Here is a 25,860-nt window from a genome sequence, read left to right as displayed (position 1 = left end):
TGGTTCTTCTTCTGCAGGAGGTGGGGTTCTGGTGGCCTGTCGTTGTGTGGGGGCCTCCTGTCCACTAGCGCCGGCGGAGGTGGTAGGCTGTTCCTGGCCTGGGCTAGTGACAGGGGCCCGTTGGGGTGCCACATGGTCCCGCAATGTGGTGACGATCTGGGTAAGGGCCAGGACGATGGTCCCCATTGCGGAACCGATGTTCCTCAGTTCCTCCCTGAACCCCATGTACCGTTCCTCCTGCAGTTCCTGGATCTCCTGGAACCGGGCCAGTACCGTCGCCATCGTCTCCTGGGAGCGGTGGTATGCTCCCATGATGGAGGAGAGGGCCTCTTGGAGAGTCGGTTCCCCGGGCCTGTCCCCCCCCTGTCGCACAGCAGCCCTCCCAGTTCCCCTGTGTTCCTGGGCCTCTGTCCCCTGGACGGTGTGCCCACTACCACTGCCCCCAGGTCCCTGTTGTTGTTGGGGTGGTGGGTCAACCTGGGTGCCCCGTAGTGGTGGACACACCGATGATTTACGTGCCCTGGAGACAGAGGCAAGGGCCCGCTGGGTGAGAGCTGTGCTGGTGTTCCCAGAGGGGGTGGGGTCTGGTGTAGCCTGTGGCTGTCTGTGGGGAACCGACTGTCCAGAGGTCCCCGATGGGCCGGGCTGGTCGTCTGGCTCCAGGGAGACAGAGCTGCTGTCATCGCTGGGGGCCTCTTCTGGGGGTGGGATGGACATCTCTGGACCCTCTGTGGCGGTGTGGTGGCGTTCGGGTCCTGCAGGGGTATAAAGGTATGGTTATTGCTTCTGTGTGTGGTATTTCGTGTGATGGGTGGGTGTCCGTGTACCCATGTGCAGGCATTTCCTTGTGGGGGCTTTTGTGAGGGTGGCTTGTGGGGGTGATGTGTGTGTGCAGTGGGCATGCTTTGGTGATGGGTGTCCATGCTTTGGGGTCGCATGCAGGGCTTGGTGTTGGGATGGGTGGGTTTTGATGGTGAGCCTTTTGCTAGGGGTTGGTGTGATGGGGGAGGGGGTGAGGGTGGGGGTATGATTTGGCATGCAGGTGGGGTGGGGGTGGGAAGCAGTAGTGAAGATTTGCCTTACCAGAGTCCATTCCTCCACCTACTCCTGCAAGGCCCTCAGGATGTAGGATGTGCAAGACTTCCTCCTCCCACGCGCTAAATTCTGGGGGAGTAGGTGGGGGTCTGCCGCCAGTCTTCTGCACCGCAATGTTGTGCCTTGATACCATGGAACGCACCTTCCCCCGTAGGTCGTTCCATCTCTTCCTGATGTCCTCCCGATTGCGTGGATGCTGTCCCACCGCGTTAACCCTGTCCACTATCCTTTGCCATAGCTCCATCTTCCTGGCAATTGTGGTGTGCTGCACCTGTGCCCCGAAGAGCTGGGGCTCTACACGGACTATTTCCTCCACCATGACCCTGAGTTCGGCGTCACTGAACCTGGGGTGTCTTTGGGGTGCCATGGGGTGGTGTGGGGTGGCGTTTGTGGTGATGAGTGTGGTGCGTGTGGTGGTGTGTGGTGTTTGGTGCGTGGATTCTGTGTGGGTGATGGTGTTGTGTGCCTCTGTGTTGTGGGATTCTATATTCTGTGCTCTGTCTCTAGCCTTCGTCAATGATTTCGGGTCGTAGGGGCTTGTGGGTGATGTGGGTGTGTGTTTTATATTGTGTTGGGTGTGTGGGAGTGGTGTTAGTATGTGTATCAGGTGTGTGTATTTCGAACTAACCAATGTGGCTGAGTTTTCTATGTGTGTGTGTATTTTGACCGCGGCGGTGTGTACCGCCAATGGAATACCGCGTTTGAAAGACCGCCGCGTGGATTTGTGGGTCGGAATGGTATGGGCGTAAATCTGTTGGCGTGACGGTGGAGGTTTGGTCAGCGCCATTTTTTCGCTGACCTTTGGTGTGGCGGATTTATGAGGATGTCGGGTTTTCGGCGGTTTGGCAGTTGCGGGTCAGAATGACCGTGGCGGTTTACCGCGGCCGCGGCGGTGTTATGGCGGTCTTCTGGCCGGCGGTAAGCGCCTTTTACCGCCGAGGTCAGAATGACCCCCATAGTGTGTGCTGACTGCCTCACATTTTGATTTGCGCCATGTGTATGATCAAACATTTTGCAGTATTTAAAATTCAACACTTTTACAATTTTAGATATTAGAACAGCCATGGGTAACGTGGCCATCAGACTGCTCTTGAAATTTTACTTGTGCTCACTTCTCCAATCATTTAGTGCATTACATCCTTTGCATTTTCTTGATTCTGAATCTGACAAACCCAAATGTTTTGGAACTCTGCATTTCTCAATAGTTTTCAATTCTACAGTGGCAGGGAGCTCAGCAGTTTAAATTACTTTTCTTGCCAGAGCACGCGGGTGTTCAGGTATTCTTTAGCTTCGCTGAACTAAAGCAAATCATGTTTGTGAAAGGATCTTTAATGTCTACCAAGGATAGTTGCTGTTGGAAAATAGAGCATCTTGTGTGTTCCATTGGTGCATCTTGAGGAAGTGGGGTTGTTTAGTGGACCAACGGGTACAATGGATATTATGAATGTGACTTGCATCATGGAGTACACATGTATGAAGAAATACTCCTATTTTGTAAATTCTTCTCTTGTTTTGTGCTGGAAATCTTTTTTTTTACCCATTTGATTTTGACCTCTTCTATGGATTCAGGCTTCTTATTATGCACAGGTACATATGCCCAAAGTACAGATGAGGAACACACTAGTGAAGGACAGATCGACTCAATGGTTTTTATAACTATAATACATAACTTAGGGGCTTATTTAGGGTTTAGTGGAGAGGGTACTCTATTGCAAAGGTGACAGAGTACCCTGTCCACCAAACTGAAGGTCTGCCCACCTGATTTACAGATGGACGGTCTGTAAGTATGTCAGCAACGAAGACTACTCTGTCTCCATTGCTTACTCCTCTGATGGTGTAAGGAGAGTCATCAGAGGTTTGACCATTCAATGAACTCCAACCACACTCCTCATTTTAGAGTGGACGGTTAAATAGCCAGTCTTTACTGTGTGTCACCCCCTGGTAAACCCTGGCAGTAGAGGGTAATGAAAACTGTAAAATGACCCCCACACCATGGGAGTGAACTCCCATGGTGTTTAATGTCATTAGTTTTTGTATTTTGCACAAGAGAATCCTTCTCTGGTATTTTGTTTTTGAAAATACAAAAACATGTGAAAAGTTTGACGGAGCTGTATATCAAACTTGTAATACATTGACATGAACCGTCAACGGCATGGAAGAATTACGAGTTATTAACTTCCTGTGGGCCTTCTTCTGTTTTATTAGGTGGTGGCTACAAGACTCCCCCACTTTACTCCTCCATGAAGTGTGGATATCCCTGAGTTAGGGTGCAACACAGGAGCATGCAATGGGATTATAAATGGTTTAGGAGTCAAGTGTGTCAGGCATGTTACAGGTGGTTGGGTTCCTACACACATGAGCCCATTTACCTGTGCAGTGTACACACTTAAGGGATATGCTCTCTCCACTGGAAAATGACCATTGTGACCCCCAGAGTTCTTCACTAGGTGTATAACCACTATGGCATCTAAGTGTTTTGTACTTTACAATTTGTTGTGTATTTTTACTTCTTGTCCTTTTCTGTTACATTATTACATATAAATGTATGTTTATGTTTTCCCTATAGGACTACGTTCCAAGAAAGATCAACATTGGTACGGGAACAACCAGAGATTACAGATCTGGTATTGATTGCATGTACACTAATATGCATGTATGTATATGTGAGTAGGAAGACAATACAGGTTCATATATAGGGTGATTTGGTCCTGATGAAAGCCCCGGATCCAGTATTGGACCTATGAAAGGCAGAAACATGTCAACTTAGGGGGTACAAGGACGTCATAGTTGCTCCTTTCATTGTCCTGCTGTTCGTTTTTAATCATCACTCTTCGGCCCCTTATTAAAACTTAGAATGTACTCATGGCAGGAGGTAGGGATTTTTAATACCCTCCCTTTCCCTGATTCTTCCCCAGTTAAAAAAAATACCCTCAGTCGAATGACAAGGGGCCGCCCGCCATTAGAGCATGCTTTGGCGAGTGCGGGATGGCTGATGAAGCATGAGACCAGGGGGTGTGTGAGGACATCCTGTATCTTTCTTTGTAAATGCTTGTGTTCATGCAACAGTGGTACACCAGAATTTAGAACCCCCCCCACCATATTTGAAGAATTCCGCAAACAATGAGGTGGCACAGCCAAAATAGGTCTGTATCTTTACAATAAGGGCCCATTTGTTGTTTTGTGTTTACAGTTAGATTGGAAGAGTATGACCTGTTGCCCTATACATCTCTCTCTTTCCTCCTAGCCCCATAGATAGAAGGGGTTTTTGTGTGTTTGACAATTGGGGAGCGCCATTCACACAATGATGGTTCAATGTTGCCCAATTGCAACATTGTTTAAATTTTCCTCTTTACTGCTAGCCTTTAGGCCTCTGGAATCCAATATAGTCATGGTGTGACATAGGGTATCAATCTTGTGTTTTGACAGCTAGGCATAGATGCCTGATCTACTAGATTTCCCTTGGAGTTGTAAGGTCTCATTGGAAACGTTCTAATTTTCTGTCTGGTCTAGACCTTTCATACAGACCAGGGAAGAGAAGTATGGTTCTCCGGTTGTTCTGTACAATAGGATACTTAACCCAAAGGCTTTATGACCATATAAATTGCACACCTTTCGGTCAAAATGTTATGTTCTGTTGTTGGGAAGCGTTCCAGTACCTTATCTACAGGTTGTAGTGTTCATATTCGAGTATCCTTGGTATAGTGGTACTCTGGCGTTTTGGGCCTTCTCAAGGTGGGGACTGTCTTTGTCCCTAATGCCCTCAAACCTAGTTTTTAAAGACAAGATATACACCACTAAAAGGGTCTCCTCCTGCTCCTCTTCTTCCCATTGTTCTCCCACCATGTCTCACAAGGTCCTAGGTTCTTGGCCAAACTACAATTCAAATGGACTGAACTCTGTAGAGGCTTGAGGAATACTCATCAAGTTAAGTGGAACTAAGGGTAAAGGTTTAACCAAGCCCTTTCCATTAGGACATTGATTTGTTCAGCATTTATGGGATGGTCTGGTTGTACCCCTTACCCTGACCGTATGGGGTGGTAGATTCAGGCTCCAATTCAGATGATATTCAGTGACTGATATGCCAGTTTCAAGAACAGGGCCATACAATTTGTACCTGATATGTAAATGTTTCTAATGGGAACTTCCCTAGCCAACACCATGCAAAGTAAAAAAGCAGGAGATCACATATGCAATCTGAGTAGTATCTTCATGGGGAACACTTGTAGGCACTGAACAGCATAGTCAACATTTACAAGAATAAACTGATGTCTTCATCCTGAAGGAACCTTAATTAAAAGGAGGAGTTGTAAAGGAGACAGAGGTATGCAACCCCCTGTTACTCTTTTGACACACCAGACACTGTTTGCAGCAATTTGCTATCTTGTCATACACCCCAGGAAGACAAAATGGAAAATGAACTACTGAGAGTTGTCTGACCACCAGGGCCTCAAGTAATGTGGCCGTAAGCTACTTAAAATCTAGATCCTTTGTCTATGTGATTGGGGTAGTACCCATTATCCTATAAATCAACCCCAGTTTTTCATAACATAGAGGCCTGTTAAACCCAGAGACAATCTTGCTTATCCAAGGTACCATGGTGCAATGTAGGGAACAGTCAGCACTTTAAGCTCTTTGGGAAGTTTCTCTATCTCCTATTTTCCTTTCAATGCTTTTGAACATCTTCTGGATAACATATACATTTCCGACACTGTTTTTCTTCTCCTCTTGTGGCCATATTTTTTTGGCTTTCTAATACAGGAGGACAGGGACCCTTTTAAACAAGAGGTCTCCTTCCACAACTGTCCTAATGAGTCCACCCCATAGAAGACGTCTCAAAAGTTGGGAATATTGAAGCTTAAAACCACAGACTTGATACAATTCCAATTGTCAGGAAAAAAGAATCATTAGTATTGTTTCGTGTCCCCATGTATACAGATAATGGTGATAGGACCCCCTCTTTTTTTCTTAATATATTATGAGGCTAATATTGGTCTGTAGACCTCTACTGTCCACCAATCCCTTAGACAGATGCACATTTACACTTATGCCAAGTTTTTTTTTCCTCTCTGGTCAGCTCCCACTTCCATGGGTTCCATAGAAGACTGAAATGAAATAACACAATAGGGTTTAAAAGCTTCCCTCCTGCCTCTGACTCTTCCATCAGAGTGTATGGACCTACATCATTATATAATGCATTCAGACCATAATCCTGGGAGGCAGTCCTGGAGTGACTCGAGTGGCTTACAAAAACATGCAATTGATATAAAGGTGTTATTAGCTTTTTATAACAGCCCCTGACTCCTCAAAGCCCTTTCTTGTCCTGGTCAAGTCAGTCAAACTGTCTCAAAACCTACATGTATTAGCATATTGGAGACAATCCCTACTGCGTCTATATTATTCCCTAGCTGGCTCCTCAAGCTGCTCATTTTCCTCATGCTGTTAGTTTTCTGGGCCCAAGTAGCCTTATCCCTCTCTCTTTCACTAGTGAGGTCTCCTGAAACATTTACATCTGGACCACCAAAGCCCCTCTCCCTCTCATCTGCAGCCACACGGGGTTCATATGAAGTACTCAATATCTCTTAACTCAACCTTCTCCTGGGGGCTCACCAAACAAATATTATTTCTTCTGGATCTGTCCCCTGCATCCTCTGCTCTTGTGTAAAGCTATTTAGTTGCAGGCGACAGTCAGTGTATCTCAGCCCTGCATGTATTGAGGGTGTCTGTGTGCTCCTCTAGCGTCCGTTCCACCACAGTGACCCTGGCAGACATTTTGAGAGCCAAATTTCTGACCAAGGTCTTAGTGAATCGTCTCTATGAAGTCTTTGAGACATTGACAGCACCCAGTCAATGGGGCTTCATGAAACACAGAGCAATGCAGTTAAAACCTGTGGTGATAGCACAGAGTTCTGGCCAAGGTGGGTACGATACATGAACATGCGGTGACACTTTCCATCAATGCTGATAAGGCATTTGACTCCCTTGAGTGGTTGTACTGGAAGTCAATTCTGCAGAAGATGTGATTTTGTTGAATCTTTATGGCCTGGATCAATATTTTGTTTGACGATCCAATAGCAAAAGTCTGGTTGAACAGGACATTATTGAGAGAATTTCCATTGGGATGTGGTACAAGAGAGGGATTTCCCTTTCTCCTTTGCTCTTCACCCTGGCCATTGAGCCACTGGCCAGCTGGGTGTTGTGCAATGTTCAAGTAAGGGGAATGTGGGATTTATACTAGGAGGATGAAACATTCCTTTTTGAGGATGACATACTTCTCTGTCTGGCATACCCAATTCTTAGGGTGCTGGAGATCCTTATGGAATTCGTCCGCCAGTCTGGCATAAAACTCAACTGACAAAAATGGATAGCAAATCCAATTATGGATTGGCGGCCTGAGGGGGAAGTGGGAATGCCCATTGCAATGGACGACAGTGGGGTTCAAACATCTTGGCATCTACGTCACAATGAATGCAGACAACTTTATGAGAAATAACCTGGTAAGAGTCCTGAACAGATAGAGGTTAGACACAGACTACTGGAGAAAGCTGCTGATTTTCCTTAATGGATAAAGCATCCCTTTACAAAATGATTACCCTCCCAATGTTTCTGTATCTGCTGCAAACTCTACCTATGCAGTCTCTGATAGATTTTTCATTAGGGTAGATGGGATAACTAGAATGCTGCTATGGGAGAATGGACTCCCTATGATAGTACTGAAGACTCTCACCATGCGCCCCTATGAAGGGCGAATTGTGTTACCAGATCTAAAACTTTATTACTCAGCCATTCTTTAAGAATCCCGGCTTATCCAGGGTGGAGTCTTTAATACCATGGGTGAACCACTATAATTATATTTTTTATGTAGAGAAGTTAGAGTCTGGAACTACTTCGTTAACGGGTGAATTGTTTTTTATTTGAAACCAAACTGCAAGAGTTTAAGAATACAGTTAGGCCCGTATTTATACTTTTTTTAGCGCCACATTTGCGCCGCTTTTTGACGCAAAACGGCGCAAACCTACAAAATACAATGGCATTTTGCAAGTTTGCGCCGTTTTTGCGTCAAAAAACGGCGCAAATGCGGCGCAAAAAAAGTATAAATACGAGTGTGCAGGTAGTGGCTACTGCTATCTCTAGGAACACTGTAGGGAAGGCGCCAGGGACCTATGGTGTTCCCGTTTATATTTTTAAAGCCAATATCTCACTGTGGGAGCCCCTTCTGATTAATGTAACAAGAGCTGCTATGGTAGGTCCCCCTCCCAGGATTGCGGAGCAAAGCAATTGTCATCACAATCAGGTAGGAGACAGAGGACAGCCTAGCTGTTATTGTCCAATTACATTAATGGATTCTATGGCAAAGATTTTAGGGAGAGTTGTCCTCTCCTGTTTGGAAGATTGGCCTGAAGAAAACAACATTCTTTCGAAAGTTCAGTTCAGCTTCCATCCTGGGATTATTTCAGATGACCAGTGCTTGAATATATACTTTCTGGCTGGGAAATGTGTCCTTTGTAAAGAGGGGGTACTCCATCTAGCACCTAAGGACCTAACAAGTGTGTTTGACTTGGTAACTTGAAGTAAGCTGTAGCTTATAATGGAAAAAATGAGGGTAGAAAAGGAACTGTTAACCATCAAAATCAAAGAACACAAGGGTTTGATCTCCAACAGTAGTAAAGAGCCTTTGCAGTATGCCATATTGCAGGGAAACTGTGATCAGCTACCTGCATTCCTTATAGTGCTGTTCTATCACATAATCCAGAGGTAAGACCCTCACTACTCAAAAGTGCTTTTTAGAACATCATGCTCTATTCTGTATCTGCCACCATCTTCCATAGCAAATGATACCCTGGCTATTTCTTATGCATCTTGTACCTGATGAACAGGCAAGGCAAATGGTGGCTTGACAGCCTTCATTGATGTGTCTGCATAGCGTGCCTAAATGTGGCACTAGAATGGATAGTGCTAACTCTAGGTCTGATTTATTGTATTATGGCTGTGATAGGCCTGGTACACTTCCATTCAGTGTAAGCGATTTTCCTCATACATTATTCTTTAACTTTCCAGTAAGGTCATGGTAAACTGGAGCTAGAAATTAGCCATTGGTTTGCAGTTAAATGTCATATGTGGGATGCAAAGAATATTTACGTCAACCGTAAAGCAAATGACTAAAGAGAACACCACTGTGTCTTGTCTGTGCTACACTTTATAAAACCATGGCAGTGAAATGTGCCAAAGGACAGTGCTTTACCATGTTGAAACCCTACTTTCAGATTTTTAAAAGACACACTGGTTCTTTGGACAAGGAGAGGGGGTCGCGATCTTTTGAATGAGGGACTCTGGGAAGTTTACAATATGGTGAAAGAGGAAGCACCAAAAAAAGAAGATTGATTTTTGTAGGAAGATTGCCAGTTTTGGGTATTGGCTAATTCTTCAATAACTGCCTATTGCAGAGGATACAAATTGCACCTCACAACATCTTCTTGGAACATTCTTGGACCTGGAAGAATACCTGAAGGAAGAAATATGATTTTGCCTGATTGCTGGAAAAAGACAACAGAAGGACTTCTGATGTCCAGTGAGACCCTCGGAGTGGAACTGCTTTCCAAGTGACATGTAATTGGACTCCTGTTCACTGCTAGAGGAACACAAAGGGCAGAGGGGCTCTATCCTGCGAGAAGATCCAGATGGCAAGTTTTAAGTAGGCTGCAGTGGCCCTTGAGGGAGCCCATTGTTGAGAGAGAGGTGCTGCTCATAAACTTGCATGATAACTTGGGTGGCTGAAGCAGGGAAAAAGAGCGTTTTTTTCTTGAGATAGCTGTATCTTCTGTGGGCAGGATTTCCAGCTTTGCCCCACTTTTTGCTGTGAAGAAAAATGGGTCAGTGGAGCATCACTGTGAAAGAATTGAGTCTTGTGGAGATCTACAGAGCTACAGTGCTCAGCCGTGCTCTACTGAATGATTTTGAGAATAAAAAAAAAGTGATTAAGTCTGAGTGAAAAATTTGGAAACAGATTGAGGCGGCAACGTAATCCCAGTATTGAAGAACCCTCAGTGGCTACAAAAATTCTGTTTTTCTTGTGCCAAGCTTTTGGCACCAAAACTGGAATTGAGCTTCAGGGAAGCAAGATGACAGTTTATTTGACTTTAGGGACCCTCGCTGGAACATCCTCCTGCCTTACCCCATTGAAGTATTTTTAAAACTGAAAAAGGGACAAAGTTCCAAGGCTAAAACTTTGACTAGTGTACCTGCTAGACGTGCCAGAACTCCACTCACTGAAGCTGTCCTCAAATAGCACCTTCATTCTGATTCACCAATGCCATTGACTTTGGACGATGCATTAGTGTTTCCTCTTGCTTTTTGCCTTAAAAATGGAAAAATCTGGTTTCCTGGTTCCCTATCCCATCTTTTTACAGTATATGTATTTTTTTGCTTTATACATTTTTTACTGTTTTGTTTTATAAACTGGTTGGAATGCAATTGTAATGTGACTTTAATATTATGCTGTTTGGTACTGCATTAGTTTAGCTTAAGTTTCTCTAGGGATTTGCCTGCTGTTTCTGCCACAGCAGCCACGGACTGCAAAAAGATTCATATTAGTAAGTAAGTAAATAAGTAAGTGAATCTTAATTGCTTGATTAATAAAAACTATTGTAATGTAAAACCTAATAAAACACAATCAAGTAACCAATCAAGTAACCAATTAATGAAACTAAGGGAGAGTTCTTTAAAACGTTAAAAACAGTGAGAACTGGAATTTTGTCAAGAAGAAGATAAAACATGTGTTTTCCGCAATTCTATGCTTGTCTACAGTTGTCCAGAGTCCGCCAAGGATAATTTCTTTTGGACCAATTGTAAGAACTTTGTCCCCCTGCAGTAGAAACAAATTGACTCACCCTTGAGCCAAGCTATTACCGCTGGTCTGCACGAACGGATATTGTGAGTTAAAAAAACAAGTTTTAGCAGCTTCTTTCTTTCTAGTCCAAGAGCTGGGCAGGTACAAAAGGCATGCAACAGTGATTCCTGATTATAACCGCATAATCAGCACTTTTGGTCAGGGTACTGCTCTTTCCAAGATGGACGGGCATCCTTGGTGTCAAAGAATCCCATGTGATAGCGCAGGAACTGTTGTTTTATTTGATTCGAGAAGTTTTCGGCTAGGTAGCCTTCAGGGGACAGTGACGAGTAGGAGTCTGAGACTACCCAGACATGCCGTTGTTTGGTTAGGGAGGCCTTATCTGTAAGGACCGAGAGAGAACGTATGGAGATGTTGACTAATCTGTTGAATTCTGACTTCCCCATGCCCCCTTTCCAGGCATCTTTCAGGCCCAGGCTTGTGATGACTTGGTTTAAGTAGCATCCCCAGGATCCTTTTCTATTACTGGATTGTTGTGCCTGCACCCCTTGCCAACAGAAATGGAGTAGTTTCCATGATGCCTTGGGAAAGGCTCCCTGTTGCTGAAAAATCAGATTTTTTAGGCCCATCTCTAATCTCACCTGGGCCGGGGAGGCACTTTTTGGAATGTTAAAGATGGCTTTGTAAACTTTAACTTGACTGGAGTTTAATAAAGGAATCTCCCGGCCCTGCAGGATTTCAGTCCCATATTAAATAGCGGGGAGCAGCTGAACTGACATAATTTTTAAAAGGAGGGACCAATTTGGACAATCCATCGACCTCTTAAGTAGCTTGAAGCTGTAAACCAGTGAGGAGGCCTTTGCCCAGATCAACGAAAGATGGGGTTTCCATTTCAGACTTGGTTCAAGATGGACTCCTAGATATTTATACGACTGTACTACTTCCACTTTTTTTTCCTCCTAGAAACCAATTAAATGATTTATAGTTCACCTCATCGTTTTTGTTTTGGCCAAATTTATTTCTAGACCTTGCTGGTCCATCAAGTCTTTGAGTGTTGACAGGCACTGTTGGAGGCCTCGTGGGTTATGACTTAGAAGTAAGATGTCATCCGCATATTGTAAGCATGTGACTTTTTCTGAGCCTAGGGTCGGGGAAGGCTATTTACCTGTGCCAGTGCACCAGTGAGGTCTGCCAAATATGGATGAAAAATAATAGGGGCCAGCATGCAGCCTTGCTTCAAATCTGACTTTGTGGGTATTCTTTTTGTGAGGCTGGTGCCATCTCCGATTTTAACCAGAAACCCAGGTGTCTGTATAAAGATCTATAATGGCCCTTAATAAAATCTGCGGGATGCCCCATTTGGCCAACTTGGATCAAAGCCTTTACCTGTGGACCCGATCAAAGGCTGACTTGAGATCAACAAAGCATGCGTAGAGGTTTAGCTTCTTGTGGCTAGCCTTTTCCACAATAAGGAAAGGGCGGTTAAATTTGTTAGCATTCCCATGCCTTCCCTAAAGCCCCTTTGGAATCTCGGGAGGAGCTGTTTGTTGTTGGCCCAGGTTTGAAGGTGTTGTAACAGGCAGGAGCCATATAGCTTAGCTTCTACATCGATAAGAGCTATTAGCCTATAATTAGAGGATGAAGCTGGATTTCCACGTTTAAAGATGGTGTGAATGATACTACCTCTTCATGATTCTGGGATCCGGTAGGTATGAACAGCGGTGTTGAAGAGAGGTGAATAGTACTGTGCCCAGTACTCTGGATTACACTTAAAGATTGCACTGGGAAGTCCATTAGGTCCAGCGGCCCCCTCAGACTTCACCTTCCTTATCAAACCAGCTATTTGTTCAGGATCCCAGCCTTGATCTTGATATTCTCTCACAGAGGTTGTCAAAGACGTCCCTTCTGTTTGCTGACATGATGGGTGCTTGTTACTCAATGCCACATACGCCTCCATCAGTTTGGATGGAGAGCTAACGGATGATTCTTCTCCGTCTGTTCGTTCGTGCAGGCTGCAGATATAACTCTCCCAAGAGGCGGAGTCAATCCAGAAGCTATGATATCTGTATTTCCCCAGTGCCAGTTCATTGACCAGGCCCCAGGAAAACTTGGCATTTGGCATTTTGCTTTCCCGCAATACTTTGGTCCATAAATGTTCTTGAAAACTTTTCTTTGCAGACCAGCAATCTGAGCGATACTTTTTTTCATGGCCCGCAGGGTGAGCTTTTCTCCGATTTCTCCCTGACTAATTGTTTATGCCAGTTTCTTGGCCTGCTGCGCTATTTGAGTTTTCTGTGTGCGCAGGGCTTTGTTAATCCAGGACTGTCTGACTCTCACCCTTGTTACATCAAAAGCCGATCGCTGAAGAGTTACCTTAGTGGTTGCCGGGAATTTTAAAAGCAGACCAACACTTAACTCAGCCCAATCCTCATTCCAGTTCCCTTCGCGAGTGCGCTCCTTTTGTTGCAGGGCTGCTATGTTTGATCTCTCCTCAAGTGTCCCTGCCCTCGCTGATGCTTAGGTCATCCGGCGAGATGCCGCCTGTGGAGTAAGTGTGACTTTAAGGGGCAACTTCTCTTCACATGTTCCCAGACTTGAGGCTAAATGCCTCTCCTCTACTGGGCTTTACCTATCAGTACATCCAGGTAGGCCCTTTGTGCATTTTAATATATTTTCTTACTGAGTAGCACTCCCTACAAGCCTCGTAAATATTAGGGATCCCTGACCCTGAAGAATGCCCCAGACTGCTCATGGCTCTTAGAGAGGGCAGAAACATGTTGGTCCCATTTTCCCTCTAAGACATTTTGAATCATAACGAATATGTCTCTAATTGTTCCTTTTAATCTTACCAACAAACGCCTCCATGAAAGTACTACATCAATAGATGATTTGTTAGGTAATTTTAGCATCTTTTACAATCTTTCAACTGGATCCCTCGATTTATCCGGAGAGATAAATTTTAGCTCTCCCTCAGAGTTCATTTAACAATGAGGTTGAGTCCGCCCAGGTAGTATCATCTTGCCTGGGTGGGGCTAGGTGGTCATATGATGAAGCATGACACTATGATGTGTGTAAGACCACCTAGTTCGTAAAGGAAACTCCCTCATCCACCTCTCAATTCATTGAACTGCTACTGCGGTGCCCCATGTCCATGTAGGAGTCAGCCGAACCGGCTTTCCACTCCTAACCAAAATAGGCTAATAGAGATTGGTCATTCACATCCCCCACACACTTTGTGGTAAACCTGCCCTTAGAAACACCTCGTCCATCACAGCTGTTATCCCTGTTTGGCGCCATTTAAATTTTTTGAGGTTGAACATCACTTGGGTTGAGATTAAGATATTCAAGGTTTGCAATTTTTCAGCTTTGTAAGCTAATTCTAGTGTTTGCAGAAAATGGTCACTCTCCGCTCTACATATCATTTGAAAATTCTTTACCAAGGGCGCCGCAGTTACTTATCAGTGTGTAATCTGTGGTTGAGCTTGTTTTTCCACTTGCGAAGGTTATGGATGCTGGGTGATCCTTTTCGCTGTTGCCATTTAATAATGTTAGGCACAAAACTTCTAGATGTTTCCTGCAAGTACTTGCCATTCAATTCTTTGTGGTTCCCTCTTTTGTGGGAAGCAGGTTGAGATTAAAATCGCCACTAACAAAGATTATAGACTTCATGTGCTGTCTTTGTAGGGCCTTAATTAGTTCAGCCAGTATTTCCACTTCCCCACCCCCAAGTGATTTTTTTAGGTGGATGTAAACATTTATGAGGATTAGTTCTATTTGCCTGCTATGTGGCTTGCCAAAATTGACCTTGGTTACCTGGTTCCAGTTTGACTCTGTGTCAACTGAGGTTTTATAACTTATAAGAGCTGTGGAGAGCAAAGTTACTAGGCCCCCTTTTGCCTGGCCGTACTTGGTGACGCTTTTTGCCGGGTTATGAAAAGCTACCCACCCAGACACTGCTATTGGCTCGGAGCTCCAAGTTTCCTGTAATAGGATGATATTGTGGTCCTGGAGAAAAGACAGCCCTTCTGGATTGTTTAAAATTGATTCAATGCCGTGGACATTCCATGAGCAGATGTTAACAGATGGGCCGGTTGAGCATTGATAAGAGTTCCCAGAGAAGAAATTAGTGTGCAGACTAATTTAACCTTGGCTCCCAGGCTTTTACCTGTAATCAGGGACGATTTTGTGATGTGGGAGACCAGGGGACATTAAAAGGCCGGAGAATATGACCCACGCTTGTTTCACCTGCTTGCTTTACTAATATAAGGTTTTCCAGGGCTGCTGTGATTGAATCTGCACCTATTGCTCCTCTTAGAACAGATTTGTGATGGTGCGTGTGGGCCCGCAGCAGCCAAAATTGACCTTGGTTACTTGGTTCCAGTTTGACTCTGTGTCAATTGAGGTTTCATAACCTATAAGAGCTGTGGAAGCCAAAGTTACTAGACCTCCTTTTGCGTGGCCATACTTGCTGACGCTCTTTGCCGGGTTATGAAAAGCTACGTACCCAGACACCTCAATCGGCTCGGAGCTCCAAGTTTCCTGTAATAGGATGATATTGTGGTCCTGGAGAAAGGACAGCACTTCTGGATCGTTTAGTATTGCTTCAATGCCCTCGACATTCCATGAGCAGATGTTAACATATGGGCCGGTTGAGCATTGATAAGCATTCCCAGAGCAGAAATTACTGTGCAGACAAATTGAACTTTGGCTCCCAGGCTTTTGCCTGTAATCAGGGACGATTTTGTAATATGGGAGACCAGGGGCCATTAAAAGGCCAGAGAATATGACCCACGCATGCTTCACCAGCTTGCTTTACTAATATAAGTTTTTCCATGAACTGCTGTGATTGAATCTGCAGCTATTGTTCCTCCTAGAACAGATTTATGACGGTGCGTTTGGGCCCGCAGTGGTCCTGTGTAATGGGGGTAATCTGCTTGTCTCAGTTCAATGCCCCATAAGTAAAAAGTATCTGAAAAGGAGGCCAGTTGATGTACTAGGCCCGCTGTGGCCCATGTGGTCAGTGTGACTCCTTGGTCACTCCTTTGCAGATGGGGAGTGAATTTGACAGAAAGTAGATCTGTCGATGAGACATGGGATAAATCTCTTATTTCCCCTATTAATTTTAAAATGTTTGATCTGTTGAAGATTTAAAAATTCCCCTCTGACTTAAAATGTAGAATGAAGAGTAGTTTGTGCGCCTCTAATTGGGTGACTACTGCTGGAGCCATCGGCAGGTTTTCCCTACGATTAATTAGTGGTGGCCCATTTGGGTCCACTGTGGAGTTAAAATGAACTGAATTATTTGACTGTGAGTTAATACTGGGGGTGCATTTCTCTTTCCCTCTTTGGGCCTCAGACTTCTGATTAGTATACTCTGTTGGGATAGACTGTGGGGCTCTGCACTGATGGACAGGTGTGCTGTATTGCATCTCGTTTGAGCTGATACTTCCCTAACCGTTGTGCTGGTCAGGTCTTTGTCCTCATTGTCTTTGCCCTTTGCCAATTGTCCAGAGACATTACTTTGATATTTGATGCTCAACCCCCGTCATGGGTGGGTGTGGGTGAACTTTGGGAGCTTAGGCCTGAATGGGGCTGCTCCTCGACAGTGGAGATCTGTTCAAGGGATGGCGAGGATGATGAGTTTGCGTTGACGTTTGGTGCGCCCGACTATATCTGTTGCACAAAGGAGTTCCAAATGCTTTTCTGCTTGTCAGTTATTGCTTTTTTCTGTGCTTTCCGTTGCTTCTTTTTTTCCCTTTTTGATTTTTCCAGCATTGGGCTTTGTGGGGCACTTTGGGGGGTATTTTCCTCTGTTGTTGTAGTGGCGCTTATGGTTTTACAAGATTTCCCAGAGGTGCGGGTCCCCTTCTGTGCGTGAATCAGGGACCTTCTGGGCTCCATTAGCCTATGGGCCCTGCTAACTGGGTTGGATTTGACCTAAGAGGTTCCCTTGGTGGTGATTCTGTGAGCGTGAGTGCGCTCTTTACATCTCATTCCTCTAGTTCCAAGACTCTGAAACTTTTCCTTAAGTTTGGGTCTCGGGCCTGGACTTTCATGAGTATTTTGGTAAGAATAGGGGCGATAACCTGGGGCTTGTTCTCTGAGGGGATACAATCACATGCCACTTGCTGAACACAGCTGTGCTTTTGGGCTCTGAGAATCAGTTTGTTGAGTCCTTGTAGCTTACAGTCAATGCCCATGCTAGTCTTGGGTCCAAGTGATTCCAGGCCTGAAAGGTCTATTAGAGGATGGTCATGAGGATCAGCGGGGCCAGTTGGGCTGAGTTCTTCCATATTCGTGTACTTGGAGACTGGTCCACCCAGCTACTAAAATCCAAGGCTGAGATAGACCCCAAGGAGGGCCCTCTATCTGATTCTTCATCGGGTACGGCCTTTGAACTCCCCTCTGTGAGGGGCCAGCATGCTTGGTTTTGATTTTTGCTGTGATCCGGTCGCTCTTGCAGGTTGGAGAATTGATTTTTGGAGAGTTGACCCCTTGAGGTCTGTCTTCAATGTTCTTGACGTTCTCTCCTATTGCTGGAACTATTGGTTCTATTGAATATATTGGTTCTTGTGATCTTGGATGCCAGGCGGTTAGGAAGTGGGTGATTTAATACCCTGCTTTTTTCCCAATGGCACCGGGTAGTTTCTGGAGATGTTTTCCCTCAGCTCCTTCAGCTCTGCAAGCTGAACCTCTTCAGTTAACGAAGTATTGATAAAAGCTAACAGTGAGTTAATTGGGGAGCTTTGCATTGTTCTTTTCAGCGGCCGTTTACTCCCACCATTGGGGCCACCCTGGGCTTACCAGATCGCATTGTTCTCACCTTGTTCTTCCCTTACTTAATCAGAATCAGAATTAAAGGAACAGGGGTGGCAGCAGTGACAGCAGTGAGGTGGGCGGTGAAATTGTTAAGGATTGTTAAGGATTAACTAGCCAATTACTGGATTCCACTTTATTAGGAAGACAAGAAGACAGGAAGACTAGAAGACAGGGACCGCTGTTTCAACACATGGAGGATAGGAGGGCGTGATCGCAGTTTGATGCAGTTTGGCTTGATTTGACGTGCTCCTAGCGGTTCTGACGGTCCCTGCGACACTGTGATTAAGGCTTTTGAGATGTTATGGAGATGTTGGTCAATGCGTAGATAGATATATTTATATAGATATAGATCTTTATATATATATACTGTATATACAGTATATATATTCAAAACAAACAGTTGATAATAACTGTAACGCTGCACTCCAGGAGAATTATTACGCTTTTTTCATTACAGTCATATAAATCACAAAACATCATTGGTGATTTATATGACTGTAATTAAAAAAGCGTAATAACTCTCCTGGAGTGCAGCGTTATAGTTATTTTAAACTGTTTGTTTTGAATCTCTTTTGGAGGAAAGGTCCATTCCTCACGACTGCACCAGCATTGAATGTGCGCCATAAGGAGGACTGTTTTGTTTCATATATATATATATATATATATATATATATATATATATATGTAGATCACTTTTGTCAATGCATGTGTGGTTTCCCTAGGGGCTGTGATCGGCCCCCAGGAAAACCAGACCCACATATAAAAGTGATATATATATGATATGATATATGATATATATGATTGTGTTTCTGCTACAAAAGGATCAGACTTTTGTCAAGTGGCAGTTTTGGTGCCATAAAGAAGCGCAGAAGGTTTATATGCCTACTGCAAAGAGCAAATCTGTATTTTATGGAGATATCTGAGTACATTAGTAAAGTCAGCCATTACCTGCACTATAATACAAAGGAAATGTATGTGCGGCTATGGGGAGATGAAGGGTACTTCTGCTGGGTGATAGTGAGGGAATCCGAGGAGGAGGACATGGGAGTGGGAGCACCAATAATGATTGTTGGACTGGACGCTAGAGGTGCTAAAGACTGTGACGATTGGTATGTGACAAAGTGATTTTTGAGTGTCTTGAAAGAACGTGCTGATTGAGGGAAGAAGCGAAGGTAAGGTGACCTCTACTCTCACACATATCACACACACCAGCAATTTTGTGAGTGTCTACGTAGGCTAGTGTTTTAGAGCAACAGTTTAGCCAGTAGCAGAGATGACATTTCGTTGGATGATTGCTGCACACGCCCTCACTTGGGTTATAGAGAACAGCTCTGACATAGGATCAGAGACTGAGACAGCAGATACTGAGACAGCATCTGAGGGAGAGGACAATGGTGCAGACTTTTCAGTCAGAGGAGCCCCATTAAATAACTCCTCTTCCAGTACTTAGGAGGGAGGTGATGAAGACGGTCCTGCTGTCCTTTCGCAAGCACAGTCTGTTCAACGGGACAATAGCGGGTTAGTCCAACCCAGAGAGCAGGTGAATGTGGCGGCAATCACAGAGAGAGAGTGCTCTCTTGGGAGCTTCCCAATTTAGTTCAGCCCCAAATTCCACCACCCAAATCGTATTGTGGACACATCAAAATTATATATCACAAAACAAGGCAGGCACCTGTGTTTTTGGTCCTGGGATCGGCAGCCATACAGGGAAACATACTAAACCCAGACATTTCTGGAAACTAGATATCCGGTGGAGTCCACAGAGGTGTGACTTGTGTGGATTCCCCAAAGTTTTCGTACCCAGAATACCCTGCAAAGCTGAAATGTTGAATAAAAACTCTATTTTTTCTTGTATTGGTGTCACACAAACTACAGGAATATGCTGGGATCCACAAAATTCCTATCACCCAGAGATTCCTCACCTGTTCTGATAAAAACACTACCCCACTTTAGTGCCTGTACCTAGTGCCTGCGTAAGGAATCGATCACCCCAGGATCAACAGTTGCCTCATGTAAGGATTGATTGTTGTGTGATCTATTCCTGTCGCGAGCACTAGGCCTACCCACACAAGTGAGGTACCATTTTTATTGGGAGATTTGGGGGAATGGAGGGTGGAAGGAAATTTGTGGCTCCTCTCAGATTCCACAACTTTCTATCACTGAAATGTAAGGAAAAAGTGTTTTTTTGCCAAATATTGAGGTTTGCAAAGGATTCTGGGTAACAGAACCTGGTGAGAACCCCACAAGTCACACCATCTTGGATTTCCCTAGATGTCTAGTTTTATAAAAGGCACAGGTTTTGTAGGTTTCCCGAGTTGCCGGCTGAGTTAGAGGCCAAAATCCAGAGCTAGACACTTTGCAAAAAACAGGTCTGTTTTCTTTGGGAAAATGTGATTGTCCACATTGAGGTTTGGGAAATTACCTGTCACTGCCGCTAGATCTACCCACACAAGTGAGGTACCATTTTTATCGGGAGACTAGAGGGAATGCTGGGTGGAAGGAAATTTGTGGCTCCTCTCAGATTCCAGAACTTTATGTCACCAAAATGTGAGGAAATAGTGTTTTTTGGCCAAATTTTGAGGTTTGCAAAGGATTCTTGATAACAGAACCTGATGAGAGCCCCACAAGTCACCCCATCCTGGATTCCCCAAGGTGTCTAGTTTTCATAAATGCACAGGTTTGGTAGGTTTGCCTAGGTGCCAGCTGAGCTGAGGCCAAAATCCACAACGAGGCACATTGCAAAAAACAGGTCTGTTTTCCTTCGGAGGATTTGATATGTACACGTTGTGTTTGGGGCGTTTCCTGTCGCGGGCGCTAGTCCTACCCATACAAGAGGGGTACCATTTTTGTCGGGAGACTTGGAGGATCGCTGGGTGAAAGGAAATTTGTGTCTCCTTTCAGATTCCAGAACTTTCTGTCACCGAAATATGAGGAAAAAGTGGTTTTTTGGCCATATTTTGAGGTTTGCAAAGGATTCTGGATAACAGAACCTGGTGAGAGACCCACAAGTCCCCCCATCTTGGATTACCCTTGGTGTCTAGTTTTAAAAAATGCACAGGTTTGGTAGGTTTCCTTATGTGTCGGCGGAGCTAGAGGCCAAAATCCACAGCTAGGCACTTTGCAAAACACAGCTCTGTTTTCTTTGGGAAAATGTGATGTGTCCACGTTGTGTTTTGGGGCATTTCCTGTTGCGGGTGCTAGGCCTACCCACACAAGTGAGGTACCATTTTTATCGGGTGACGTGGGGAAATGTTGGGTGGAAGGAAATTTGTGGCTCTTCTCAGATCACAGAACTTTCTGACACCGAAATGTGAGGAAAAGTGTTTTTTTGCCAAATTCTGAGGTTTGGAAAGGATTCTGGGTAACAGAACCTGGTGAGAGCCACACACGTCACCTAATCTTGGATTCCCCTAGGTGTCTAGGTTTAAAAAATGCACAGTTTTGGTAGGTTTCCCTAGATGCCGACTGAACACAGCTCTGACATAGGATCAGAGACTGAGACAACAGTTACTAAGACAGCATCTGAGGGATAGGGCAATGGCGCAGACTCTGGGAGTGATTTTTCAGTTGGAGGAGCCCCATTCGATAACTCTTCTTCCAGTAATTATGAGGGAGGTGATGAAGACAGTCCTGCTGTCCCTTCACAAGCACAGTCTGTGCCACGTGACAATAGCGGGTTAGCCCAACCCAGAGATCAGGTGAATGCGGCGGCAAGCACAGAGAGAGAGAGTGCTCTCTTGGGAGCCCCCCAATTTAGTTAAGCCCCAAATTCCACCTCCCAAATTGTATTGTGGATGCATAAAAATTATATATCCCAAAACAAGGCAGGCACCTGTGTTTTTGGTCCTGGGATCGGTGGCCATATAGGGAAACATACTAAACCCAGACATTTCTGGAAACTAGATATGTGGGGGGGGTCCACAGAGATGTGACTTGTGTGGATTCCCCAAAGTTTTCATACCCAGAATACCCTGCAAAGCTGAAATGTTGAATAAAAACTCTATTTTTTCTTGCATTTGTGTCACACAAACTACAGGAATATGCTGGGATCCACAAAATTCCTACCACCCAGTGATTCCTCACCTGTCCTGAAAAAACACTACCCCACTTGAGTGCCTGTACCTAGTGCCTGCGTCAGGAATGGATCACCCCAGGGTCAACAGTTGCCTCATGTAAGGACCAACACTGATCACAGCTAGGTACTTTGCAAAAAACAGTTTTCTTTGGGAAAATGTGATGTGTCCACGTCGTGTTTTGGGGCATTTCCTGTTGCGGGTGCTAGGCCTACCCACACAAGTGTGATATCATTTTTATCAGGAGACTTGGAGAAACGCTGGGTAGAAGGAAATTTGTGGCTCCTCTCAGATTCCACAACTTTCAGTCACCGAAATGTGAGGAAAAGTGTTTTTTTTGCCAAATGTTGAGGTTTGCAAAGGATTCTGGTGAGAGCCCCACAAGTCACCCCATCTTGGATTCCCCTAGGTGTCTATTTTAAAAAAATGCTCAGGTTAGTTAGTTTTCCCTAAGTGCCGGCTGAGCTAGAGGCCAAAATCTACAGCTAGGCACTTTGCAAAAAACGTGTCTGATTTCAATGTAAAAATGTGATGTGTCCATGTTGCATTTCCTGTCGCAAGCATTAGGCCTACCGATGCAAGTGAGGTACCATTTTTATTGGGAGACTTGGGGGAACACAGAATAGCAAAACAAGTGTTATTGCCCCTTGTCTTTCTCTACATTTTTCGTCCCAAATGTAAGACAGTGTATAAAAAAGACGTCAATTTGAGAAAAGGCCTGTAATTCACTTGCTAGTATGGGCATCCCGGAATTCAGAGATGTACAAACAACCACTGCTTCTCAACACCTTATCTTATGCCCATTTTGGAAATACAAAGGTTTTCTTGATACCTATTTTTCACTCTTTATATTTTAGTAAATGAATTGCTGTACTCGGTATAGAATGAAAACCCACTGCAAGGTGCAGCTAATTTATTGGCTCTGGGTACCTAGGGATCTTGAGGAACTTACAAGCCCTATATATCCCTGCAACCAGAAGAATCCAGAGATATAACGGTATACTGCTTTCAAACATCTGACATTTGCAGGAAAAAGTGGAGAAAAAATGCTGTTTTTTTCACCTCAATTTCAATATTCTTTTATTTCAGCTGTTATTTTCTGTAGGAAAACCTTGTAGGATCTACACAAATGACCCCTTGCTGAATTCAGAATTTTGTATACTGTTCTTTCCTTCAATTCACCTTTCCTCTGAGGGCTGTTGTGGTTTGGAGAAAGGTCTATTCCTCCAGTGATAACAGGGCTTGGGAGACAGAGAAAGTTGGCTTCTGAATACTCGTCTTACTCCTAATAGATTTTTAGGCTTCCACATATTGCGGGTGGTGTACACCCATGGTATCTACTACTGGGCCTGCAACACTCTTTGTGCAACCCACTATATTAGCCATTTAAACATGTTTCGGGTCTACAACTGCAGCCTGTAATGCAATTTTAAATTTCCATTTCGACTTGGCAAAATAAACCTTTTTCCAGGCTCAAACCTTCCTTTTTTAGGGTTGAGCCTGCAATAGCATTCACTAGTGCATGGGTATCGCTAGGAAGACGCTCTTGTGGTTAGAAAAAGGCTTGGAGCCCGTCCGTGGCTTACCGTTTGGTGGCTGCAACATCCCTCTTTTCTGCAGCCGTCTTATTGGCCAGTGCTGACTAAATGTCACTTCTGGTTCCACCAGTGGAGCAGAGACCAAGCACAGAGTAATTAAACTTAATTTGTGCACGTCCGATGCTCGCACTGTTATTCAGGTACTTTCTTCTCCTCCCTCCCACTGCACTGTCTGGTTATTGTTTCCTGCTTGTTGTGTTTGCATTCGCACTGCAGCCACCACCAAACACTAGCTTACTGCAGCAACCACCAATGACTTGTTTTTCTGTGTTTGCAAACACACATTGTTCATTTTTGCTTGCACATTTTTTCTCACACCCGCTCTATAGAATGGCTGCAAATTCATTTTTATTGGGGTTAAAAATATGACTCTAGAGAGGTGTTGCAGGATTTCACTACATGTTAGTTACATGACTGTCGCTTCATAGGGCTAGGCAGTTTTGGTAGTTACAAGAATGCCGCTTCATGCAACCATGTTGGTTGAAGCTACATTGACATAGTGCCTTGTGTGTAGTTTCTTATGGGGAAGTAGTGTTTATGCCCTGTGCATGCTTATTTCACCATGTTGCGATTATTCACATTATAATTTCTTTAAAATTCTATTATTTGTCTTTGATTTTATTACTGCAATCGAGCTTGGGGTGATTAATTTTGAATTTGAATACGTGAGCTGACTACACCAGGAGGTAGCCTTTGCTTCCTTCTCATTGTGATCATGGCGTAACTACCCAAAGACATTGTAGTTTCAGGTAAACTATTCAATGATATGAAGTACCACGCTTATTTGCAAGAAACATGACAGACATGCCTATATCTAACATCGCTGCCTAATAATCGGTCCACCAGTTATACAGTCATCACAGCCTGTGACCATTTTATGCCACTAAACATTGAAGAGTCTGGACAGGAGTTCCTCTGAGCTGGAGAGTGGAGGAGTGACTGCGACAATGGGTGACATCTACAATGTACTGAGAATGCACGTCAATCCTAGCAAGTTGGCCCAGTACATCGGCAAGGTAGTCTGCTTTGTGGGGCGAGTGCAGGTGAGTGGGTGACAGGAGAACATTTCAGATGTGCAGGATCTGTAGAGAGTTACTATTATTCTGGAGGCACTTTAGCCAGGATGTAGCTTAACTTTATTATTGTCTCGACACTGGATGTTCGATTACATATTTCTTTTATATAAAATCATGGGTTGTTCTGTCTCCTCTGTTTTCTTTACCCCTTCTAGTGATTCCCATTGCTCACTCCTTCCACTCCTCAAAGCTGCAGTACTGATTGGTTTTCAGTACTTCCAGAACTGAATGGCATGTTTAATTTCTGCACAGTAGCATTTCTAACAAGTGGAGAGGGGAAGCAGATGAGGGCTGTGTCCTAGCACTAATTGTCCAGTTCCCCCTTCTTTGTGTACTCTCAACTGCTGAAAGTTTTAGGAGGTGATACAGAAACAACAAACTTACATTGAACACATTAACTTATAGAAATGACTTTCACTGCAGAGCAGCGGTGTTTTGTTTCTCCAAATCTGACTAAGTAGTAGCATACAGAGCGAATGCATACCTCTGTCTGCCCCTCTGATCTCATTGACCACCACAGACTCAGGTGCAGACAAATGTCCTTGTTTTTCAACTTGGTAACACAATCCATACAAATACGCTTCACATCATGCACATCTTTCCAATCAGCACAATTTTACTCAACGCCACACACTTTCAAACCACACAATTCAACTCTACACATTTCCAATCCACACCACATAATTAGACAAAAAAATACCTAATTTAACTCATTAACACAATTACATAACACGCCACATACATCCAATACACACCACAGAATTCCACATGATGCCACAAAATTCAACTGCACACCACATAATTAAACTGCACTACATACCACTCCACAACACAAAACACCATTTCACATAGCGACACTCCATGGCATACAATCCCACACCACATTACTCCAGTACACTCAATACCACATCATTACTATCCACATAATTCCACTGCACACAATGCCACTAATTCCATTGGACAGGTCCACCCCACCCCACACCACACAATTCTATCATACACAATTCCACAACTAACAATTTCAATCCAACCCACATAATTCCACTCCATGCCACATACATTCACTCTACTCACCAAAACAAATAGGTAAAACACATTGTAATTTACAAAGCCAATAGCTCTAACTCTCACAAATGCAAAATCGATTGCATTGCAAATGCTTGCTAAAGTCTCATTGGGCAGGGTGCATTGTATTTAAAATATAGGACATGTGGGTTCAAGTTTTACATGTCCTAGCTGTGGAAAAATCCTAAAGTAGCAAGGCCAAACTTCTCTATTGACTAACAGTGGGTTATCTTATTACATTTATAATGTTATAACTTTTGACTGAGAACAGATAGAAATGTGGTATTCAA

Source organism: Pleurodeles waltl, chromosome 7 (assembly GCF_031143425.1).
Source record: "Pleurodeles waltl isolate 20211129_DDA chromosome 7, aPleWal1.hap1.20221129, whole genome shotgun sequence".
NCBI lineage: Eukaryota > Metazoa > Chordata > Amphibia > Caudata > Salamandridae > Pleurodeles > Pleurodeles waltl.
Note: the sequence above shows the minus strand (reverse complement) of the source record.